We start from the raw sequence: 11,107 nt of genomic DNA on the forward strand, positions 1-11,107 counted from the left end.
TTACTTAGGACACAAGCTCTTTGCACTCTCCACAAACAAGAATCTCTCACAAACTCGTGAACTTTGTCTTGACACACAAACATTTGTGCACAAAACTAGTCTAATATGTATGCCTTCGTCATTTTATAGATTCGATCCATGCTAAAGTAAGCTAATTCAAATACAGAACTTGAGCTTTGATAGCTAGTTAACTAAGAGTGTTGTTTTTTCTCCTTCCAATCATCACTGGAGTTGTTAACTCCTCCTCTCTCCAATCAACAATGGAGGTCTAACTTGTTTTTCCTTCAATCAAGACTGAAGACCCAACTCGTTCTAACTGAATTGGATCTGCCAACCAACTCCATTGTCAAACTGATGAAGACTTCCACTTAACTAAAGCTCCAACTCTGTGCATGAACTCGTGATGATTATTACCATAACTGGAAATTAATGCACCACAACTAAAGTCTATCTCCTGAGGACAACTCGAGGTCTTCATTGGTTAAGGCACAAGCCAGAAGACTATGCTTGTTACATTTTCAATATGTTTTTTACTTGAAATAGGGGACACAAATTAAAAACAAGGACAACAATGAAATCTAGAAATTTGTTAAGGAAAAATCATACTTGAAAGGTTGGAAATGAAAACCAAATGATGAAGCTCAATGTTGTTGCAGCATTGTCCAAGCTCTCAAATGCTCACAAACACTAGAAATCAAATGTGTGAGGCAAATAGGAGTTTGGACTTGATTTTATAAGTTGGGGAAAATTTCAGGGGGAATTGGCCATGGTTTACAAAAAACCACTTATGGCCCCCTTTTTCAGTCCACATGCACGACGCCTTAATCGGCCAATTTGTGATGGAATCAATTGTTCAGGACCAATTTGGCATCTAACCGATCCTAACTAGCCTACGAATCAGATTAGTTGGGCCCATTCGATCCCAAGATTTGTTGACCGATCAGTTTGACTGATTTTCAAATTGAACTGACCAACTTTAAAACTATGGTTCTGAGATCAACTTTCTCAAATTTAATCACATAGATACCATGTTAAATTTCTGAACAAAGCAATTGGTAATTAAGCACTAGCATATTATCTCAAATCTATTGAATAAAAGCACAACTAGTTTCTTAACAAAATATTCAGCAAAAGAAAAATGTTAGTCAATCTCAATCACACATTTAACACATAAATTCTACCCAATCAACAATTCTTCATTAAATTACTAATCATAACCTACTTGGGCTCTCATCCAAGGATAATGGCCCAACTAAGGAGTTTACAAAGACAACATATCCTGGATATGATCCAACTAATCTATCCCTAGATCTATCCTTGATCTACTTGGTTGATTTGCATCTCCTATGTTGCACCATGTACCTTCCTGTAACCCAACACACTTGAGTATTTCACTCCTCGCTTGGGAAAATCTCTTTCTCAAAGTCTTGCACCCCTATATGGTGTGTATTTCTCCTCTTGTTAACCTTGCTTTTATAACTTTTCATTGAGCTAAAACCCTAACTCTCATCTCCAAACTAATGGATGGCCAAGATTAGATCTCTCCTCACTTGAGATCAATGGTTGAAATTATAACATAATCACTAAAGTAAATAACTTACTTTTGCTAAGATTCTTTAGCTCAATAGCCAACATAATGAATTATGTGCTTTTCCTAGGTTAGTAAGTTAAATTACAAAAGCATCTCACTCAATACTTGAGCAAGTATCCTAAACAAACTTTGGGTGACTTCTGCATGCCTAGACACTTAGGCCTATGCAAAAATACTTTACTAAGCTACAAAATCAACAATTACAGTTCCTCACAATATGATTCAGCGTTGACCCTTTGAACTACATATCATAGATAAATATCTACGAACATTATTTGTTCACTGGGTAAAAGAATGTCCAACTAGGGATTTTACAAGCAACACTAACATGCCATCAACTATGAGATTTTCATCAAAGAATCTATCCATATTCTCTAGTAATGTGTTATTATGTTGACTACTCAAGTTTCTAGAATTAGTTTCAATGTGTCCAAAACAAATATTTGTAGTTTCATCCATGTTTCATTAGCTTGTTGCTAAACCATATCAATATCAAATTCTTGTAAGCAACCTACTGTTGATGGGTTATCATTGTACCACTCTAACCCAATCTAAGGTGGGTTTCCTTGGCTAGGAAAGTTGAACCCACTAACAACATCCCCAAATGTAGCAATTCAAATCATTTTTGACAAATCACCTTTTGTTCCATTTATAGTCCACTCATATCCTTTTCATTCTATCAAACCCTAGTGCAATGATTTTTAGCAATCATTTCGTGATCTACAATCCCTACCATTAAATCTTGTAATCCAATGAAATGAACTGGTGGAAATAAAACTGATATATTACATTACAAGTGTTATTGGCTTTCATATTCAACATTAATTTCATTGTATAATTTGCATATTCCTTCCACACAAGGGTTTATTGGTGTAGCCAATTGGCTAGTCTTTCAATCAAGGTTGCGTGAACTAGTCCTTTTACAAAGAATATCTTTGATTTCCAACTAAATATCTTTCACAGGTGTAAAAGAGGCATCAACTTTTGAAAGGATTTGAATTTTGCTATAACCGTTTTTTTTTTCTTCAGTTAGGACCCCAACACTGCTAAGAAAATGTACCCAATTGGGTAGGGGAGTTCGGAGCAACTTAATTCACATTATATGTGTTTCATTTTTGTGCTCATCAATCCTTGAAATTCCAAAAAAAACGTTTTTTTAAATGAAAACAAGAAAAAACTTTTAACACCATGAATCAAATTTGGGTCAAAAATACATTTAAAGGTTCATGTTTCTAAATCAAGAAAAGGCACAACTAGGGCCAAATTCCACTTTGGGAAGCTCATTTGAAGAATATGATTATTGGATTGCATTCCTCTTTCCGAGAGGACCAAAAGTGACCTAAGGATCACTAAATTTGGATAAGGAGAAATATGATTTAGAAGGTCAACCAACACATGTACAATTGGTCAAGGTCAGATTGGGGTTAATTAGACAAATTGAACTCCTCTCCATCACATATGAATAGAAGAGACCTCCAACCTCATTTGGCATTTTTACAACACATCATTCCTTCTCTCTCCTACATTAATTGGTTCATACAGACTGCAAGGCAACCTATTTACAGCACACGTGAAAAGGTTTGACTGGGTATTTCTGTTCTCTGCATTAACCAAGTTGCAGCCAACTTTAACCAGTGTTCATCGGGCTTTGTTTGACCTCATTTTACTATGGATTTTGTGGGTTTCTCTCTGTTACAATAAGATTCATCTTTTGGCATGATTTTCAATGATTTCTAGGTAGGTTGACCATAGATTTGACTTTTAATTTGACTAAGCTTGACTGCCTTTATGTTGAATGTTTTGGATGTTGATTAATATTCAAGGAAGGTCAAGTTAGTTTGACCTTGACTAAGCTCAAGGACTCTTTTTTTGTTGCATTGACCATTGTTGACTATTTGGTTAGGGTTGTTTGACTGCTTGACTGAGAGCAGAGTTGCAGATTGTGATTCGGCCATCCATTTGACTAAGAGCAATGGTATTGAATCATCTAATTGGAAAGTATCATCATTATACTCTATTGGATATTCTCGCTCTACTGAACATTTGATATTTGATAAAAAGGATTGATCAAGGGTTTTCCCTATCTAGTGGTTTTTGCCTGGCTCGAGCCAAACTCTTGTGTTCTCTTGTCTTCGCTTGTCTTCTGCAGTTTATTGCTTATGTTCTACCTACAGTTATTGTCAATGTAAATTAATGGTTAATGCGATTTCTATTGGAAATTAAAGGGGAAATCTATTGAAAATTGTAACTAGTTTTGGTCTTCATAATGACATGTAATTTTGATTTTATGTAAAGAGATGTAAAGAAGAAAAATAAATTGTAATTCTTGCATCACAGGTTTCATGAGCAAGAGATTTTATTGTTAGTTGAGCTCCCATTGAGGGCCCTTAGGGATATTGTCATATATTCATAAAAGTCTAAAGAGTCATTGTCATGTAATGAAGACATGTTACACATTGTAAAGAGTCCAATTTTTCTATGTAAAGTCATCCTCCAAGACCTCATCACTAGCCCTCATCAAGTCGGCCTACAAAGAAGGGAGAATTCTAGAAAGGTAAAGTCAGCCTACTCATGAGATCATATCAGCCTAAAGGATATGGGAAAATAAGTATATATAGAAGTATTTGGCCTCATTTGGAGGCAAGCAATTCGATAAAGAAATTATCCATAAAGAAGTGCACAATACATCTTAGAAGAAGCCTCTAAGCCGACGAAAATTGAAGGAAGTCTAGCGAAAGAGAGAGACGTCATTAAGGACTATTTTGGACACAATATATCCCCACACATGTGAAGGTTGCAAGTATGAAATAAGCAAGAAAAGAATGAATATTGCATTCACCTAGAAGTATTCTTGTTTGGGTAGAAATATTTGTTGAAGCAAGCCAAGTAAGATAGAGAAGGAGTCTCCCCCTTGAAGAGACTATTCAAGGAACAAATATGATCTAGGGTTTTTGTGGTAGGATTGCATACCTACAAGAAGAGACCGAGATTCTAAAGGAAGTTGAGAAGGAGAAGAGGAAGAGAAATATAGGAGAGAAGGCTAGTGACTTGGTCTTCGGAGGACTCTAGTGTCAAGGGTATTTGTCGTGGTCTTAATGTTCGTCAATTGAAGATCTATAAGAATAATTTCGTTTGGGTTTTCCTCTCAAAGAGTGAGGTTTTGGCTCTGGCTGACAAGCCTATATACTGTGTCTCTTGTATCTTTATTGTTGATGATTTGGTAATTGTCTTGATGAAAAGAATACAATAATAACTCAAGAAGAGAAGATCATAATTAAGGAAGCAAAAAGGTCTATCACAAGCAATTGTCATAAGCAAAGAAATCAAGTATCTATTGACGCCCTAGATTTCTCAACATGGTATCAGGGCTAAGGTGCTAAAGTCAAGAAGGGGCATCCAATCAAGGAGTCATTTTTTCTCTGCACACGCATCCTCTGAACAACAAGCTCCACACAACCACCTTCGCACATATTCCTCCACAAAGCTACTTCCGTAGTTACGAAATATGTTCCTAAATAATGATTAAGGAATAGATTTATATTTTTATTATTTCATTAAACCTTGAACAAATTTTTCTGCACATTTGGGGAACTAGGAACTCAAATAACATTAAGGACTTATCATACCGGAGGGGGTATTTACTAGTGATATTGTAGAACATGTACCATCCCCTTGCAATGGAAAGATTGAATTGACTCACTTTGTTTTACCACACACAACTTCTTCTTGACATGTATTGAAAACATAGTTTATTTAGCACCCCCTCTATGTAAAGGAGCCCCAGTTCTCCCGCATATACTTTGTCCTCCACACAAGGAAACATAATACTATTATTTAGATATTTTTCAGCCCCCCTAGGGCCTATGCAAAAAACCTGCAACCACATCAATTATCGCATCATTGAATATAGAACTTACATAACAGTGTCCTGCAACCACATGTCACACTATTTGAAAACACAGTTTATTTAATATTTCATAATAACAATAGCCTTTATAGTCTAATGATTATGATAATTGTTACAAAAATGATACTAGCTCCCTATGAACCCCCGTCAGTGTCAAATCACCCCCATATATGCAAAGGAACCCTAGTTCTCTCACACATACTACGTCCTCCGCAAAATAAAATTTCTACACAACGAAACCGTACCAATTACCACATCATTGATCAATGTCGCGACACTCACTATGCAAAGGACCCTAGTTCTCCTACACATAATATTGTCCTCCACACAAGGAAACATAATAATATTAATTGGAAATTTGTTCAGACCACCCCCCCACCCACTAGGGCCTATGCAAACAACCTGAAAGCGTATCAAATCTTGCATCATTGAGTAGAGCACTAACATAATAGTGTCCTTCAAGTGCATCAATTCTCACATCATTGAGAAAAGTGCTAGCATAGTAGTGTCAGTATCAGAGCACTCACCAATGTAATGCCCACTCACAAAATTACTTTTATTTTAATTTTAAAATGAATTGTTAAGCAATGGAAAAATTTAAAATAAAAGGCCCTCCACCAGGGGAATTATATCCCATCAGAGCTTCCTCATCCAATGGGAAATTAGAAATACCATTCACTGAAAATTCAATTTTTTTTTTTGAATTTATGTAAAAAGAGAAATATTAAGCATGTTCTCAAAAATTTGGTTAAAATTGAAAAAACACGGCCAAATAATGCACATTCAACGCAACTTCACCATGAGGTGAAATATCTCATGAAAATGAAAACAAGGAAATCTTGAACATAACGCAATGCAGTATGATGTTTCTTGAGATTTGAGATGCTATTCAAGCCCAGTTGGAAATCGACTATGTATTTTTTAACACATCATAGATATGAAAAATAGGGAACATTTCAACGACTATGGTTTTCCCTTTCCATTAAGGTCCCACATGATTCAACCTGAATGGGTCTTCCCCCCTTTCAATCCTTTAGGTTTTTGCCTTGTTGAGTCATGCTTGCTCTCTTTAGAGATAGAACAGCCTTATGACACCTCAAATTTCCATGACTCCACTATAGCACACGGATCGCTCTAACATGTCTTGCTAGTGCGCTATTTTTTTCGTTATTTCATTTTGATATTTTTTCCATTTAAGAATTTTACAGTTTTAGCTATCTGAAAGAGAAATTGCATAGAGCTCTAAATCTATGTGAAATGGAGGATTTGTGCAGGAAAATGATGTATAGATGAACAAACCTTTGACTTCGAGTTGGGTCTGAATGGAATCTCTAAATATTGCATGAAAACCACTAAATGATTAACATAAAGCAATGAAAGCTAATACATATTAGAGATGTCGTTCAAGCTCAATTGAAAATCGAGGATGTATTTTCCAATAAATCATGAATTTGAAAAATAGCCAACGTTCAAACGACCGTGATTTTTGCTCTTCGCAAAGTGAAATATGTCTGCACAATCATTTGTTAATAGTTGTATGGAGAAACAAGTCATTTATGCGCTACGGAGAGTGTTTCCTTGGTTAAATTTTAAACTCTTTTCCATTTAGAACTTTTGTAGATATATCTATGTAGAAGAAAATTTGCACATAACTAATTAATTGCATACCCCATCCTCCGCACAATCAATGCTCTGCACAATGAAACATTAATTTCCCTATGCACCCCCATTCTCCCACAATTACCCTCGTTTCCCGACACATACCCCGTTCTCAACACATTAAAATCTATGCACAATGAAACATAATAATATTAATTATTATGTTCTTCCCACACATATCTCGTCCTCCGCAAACATTCATAGCTCTATAAAATCATATCTCTATGCAACTACTCTTTTGCACAAACTTCGTCTTCCTCACAGTAAAATCTCTCCACGAGGAAACATTTTAACATTAATTTCATTCCTGCTAAACAAAGTTCCCTATGCACCCTCATTCTCCCGGACATACCCCATCCTACGCATAGTAAAATCTCTGCACAATGAAATATAATAGTATTAATTCGAAATTTATTCATAGTTAAATTAATTATATCTCCATTTACATCCATGTTCCAATAATTCCATTACCAGTGCGATATATGATGTAGATATTAGTAAAAGTAATAGTAATCTCTGCACAAGGAAATAATAATTGGATATTTGTTTAGCCCTTCTCTATCGCACATGCCTCGTCCTTCAAACAATAACATTAATTTCATCCCTCCCGAAGAAAGTTCCCTATGTACCCTCGTTCTCCTGCACGTACTCTGTCCTACGCATAGTAAAAGCTCCTCACAATGAAACACACTAATATTAATTCGAAATTTGTTCATAGTTAAATTAATTAAATCTCCATCTGCATCCTTGTTCCAATAAAACCATTAACAATGTGATATATGATGTGGAAATCTATAAAAGTAATGGTCATTTCCGCAAAAGCATATATTAACTGAGGATTTTTTTAGCACCCCCTCGCTCCACCCCCCACTGCCTATGTAAAGGATCTGCAAATCCATCAATTTTGTCATCATTGAGAAGAGAAATACTATAACAATCTCTCCGCACATGTCCTAAAAAGCTTTGCATAATGAAACATAATAATACTAATTCGAAATGTATGCATAGTTAAAATAATTAAAGCTACATCTACATCGTCGTTCTCACAAGCAAAGCTTCACACACTTCTTTACATGCAAATCTTCATTATACTCAACTTTCTAATTTATGAAACAAGTTTAATTGGTAACAATATGATTAATTTCATGAACTTATTAAAACGTTAAAGCTATACTTTCAATAATGGCATTACTAGTGTGATATACAATGTGGAAATTTGTAAAAGTAATATTCATCTCTGCACAAATGAAATATTAATTGGAAAATTGTTTAGCCAACCCCCATCCCCACTTCCTACATAAAGGACCTGCAACAACACTAGTTCTTTCATTATTGGGTAGAGAAATGCCATAACAATGTCAATGTTAGCGATAGTGTTAGAGCACTCACTGATGGAATGGTCACTCAGGAAAATTAGTTTTTTTGTTTTTTCTTTTTCTTTTTTTACATTGACAAATACCAAAAAAAAATGCTCTTGACCAAGGGAATTATGTCCCATTGGAGGTTTCTAAGCTAATCTAAAATTAGAAATAATATTTCCTGAAAATTGGAAAGTTATTTTCCCAAAATTGTGGTTAAAATTGCAAAAGAATAGTAAAATAATGGAGAGTCAATGCAATTTGACCCCGATGTGAATGTTATAGTCCCTCGTGATGCAAGGACTAATAATAATTATATATATGAGATGGTATGAATATATTATTTTGTTATGATGAAGTCAATATCTAATTTATAATTAATAACATTTTTTTATTTTTTGTAATCTTGGTGGGACTACATCTTCATCATGTCCAATATATCACTCCAATTAGATTAGGTAATTAAACTAGTGATTTCAGGAGTACCTTAAGAGAACACCCGATCACCATCTATCCAAGACCCCATAAACTACAACTCTATTTTTATTAATTTATTATGTATCTAATTTCATTTTATCAATATATTTTTTTTTGTGAGCTAAAGTAGGACCTTTTTTTATTTATATCATAACCAAGTTGAAATAAGTACAAACATTTCGTAGCCTCAACCTGCCCAGAAGGGAAACCGGTTATGTTGGCCACCTTAAGTCTTTATAAGCCGACCAGTAGCAAAAAAGAATAAGTCTGCATATCCATGCCAGATAAACTTCGCTGCCAAAATTACTAATCTGGTTTCCTACCGTCAGTAGAAAATATAAACGGAAAGAGGAGAGATTGTTCTCAAAAAAACTAACAAGGAAAACCATTGGAACAACTAGAAGGATTAATCTACCATGATTTCAGGTGGGGTGCCTTTGTCTCTTGTCGCTAGAACGAGCTTCTTCAACTGTTGTTGAATTTCCTCCAACTTACTGTCCTGCATGAGCATAGTGATTTGGAGATTTTCATTTCTTGCCTTAAATTGGGTATGCCCTGAGCCATCTCTGCCATTTCCACTGCAACCTGCTCCATTGCCTTTGCTAATAATCGCTTCAACACCCAATATACATGTAAAGCCTGCTTGTATAAGGACAGGCGTCCCCTGGTATTGCCCGGGTCAGGAATAAGGTTACCCCAATCTTCCATCTCTGGTTCCGAGTCTTCCTGCATTGCATTTGCTTCTAATTCTTGAATAAGCCTGCGGATATCTATGTCAATTCCTTTGTTGTAGGCTTTCTCTTCCTCCTGTACCATATGTCTCATGGTTTTCTGGCCTCATCTCTGACATACTGGAGAGGAAGGTCTTAATTCCTATCTGCCGGATTGTCGAGTTCTTCCTCTGCCCCTTCGTCCTCTTCCGCAACCTGGGCGAGCTAGTTTATTCTTGGCTGCTGACTGACTCCCCTGCCCAACAGCGAAAGATGCGTTCACTGTGAGTTCCTCGCTTCCAGGCTCCTTGGATTTCTTTTCCAAATTCGTGCCCTCCCATTGCTGCTCTTTTTCAGAAATTTTGACCTTCCCCGACCCTCCTTTCCTGGAATGAAATTGGTAAATGTTCTCGGGGGTCTTCTCTTCCTCCCAAACCATCTGTTTTTCCGTCTCCAACTGCCCCTGATCAGTATCTAACCATGATCCTTGCATGCATTTGTCCTGACCTGTCCGGCTCCCTGCCTTGCTAGATTCTACCCCAGCCTTTCTCATTCTCCCGCCCTCTGTCTTCTGACTGGTAGTAACAGGGAAGAATTCCACGTCCCTTTCCCTTCATTTACCTTCTGCAACGGCTAACCCTCTTCCCTTTTCCTTAATATTGCTGGAGATTGTAAAGAAAGCAAGGAATGGTTTTACGAATACATACCCCTTTCTATGACGAGTTGCAGAGAATATTGGATCGCCTCGAGCTCCCTTCGTCTCCTTCCCTTGCACTATGCTAACTTCAGTTCTGCCCTTTCTTGCCCTTATTAATCTTCTGCCACCTACCCAATGTCCCATCGTCCGTTCGCCGCCATTCCTTCCTCCTTCTTCCTCCACTTCTTTGTCGCCTCCACTCCTCGGGATTCTACCTTGCCTGAAGGCCGTCCCAATGTCCTGAGGAATTATTGTGTTGAGTGGTGGCCTGCATTGCCACCTTCCTTCCTTCATCATATTTTCACATGTCGCCACCTCGTCCACCCCCGATCGAGGGTAATTTTATCAGTATTTTATCCTTTAAACTTTAAATCTTTTAGAGTTGTACTGGTTGAATTTAACCGATGGGTCTTGCCTCTAACAAGGAGATATATCTTCAATTAAGACTTGTAACCGATACAATTTTGGTCAAATAAAATATAAAAATGCCACGCAAAAACAAATGATGTGTTTATATACATCGATGTATATATGTATTATAAATTTTAAATTATTTATTTATAATTATTACTTTGGCAGATGGTAGTATACTTCATCATTTAACTGTTAATCTATATTTATGATAAATATAATTATTATTATTTATTATCTATAAATTTTAAAAATTTGGACTTTTTCGTAATGTGTGTCATCTTTGGGAAGATTTGT

This window comes from Pinus tabuliformis, chromosome 1_2 (assembly GCF_031772625.1).
Source record: "Pinus tabuliformis cultivar Carrire ecotype Pingquan chromosome 1_2, CPIR1, whole genome shotgun sequence".
Lineage (NCBI taxonomy): Eukaryota > Viridiplantae > Streptophyta > Pinopsida > Pinales > Pinaceae > Pinus > Pinus tabuliformis.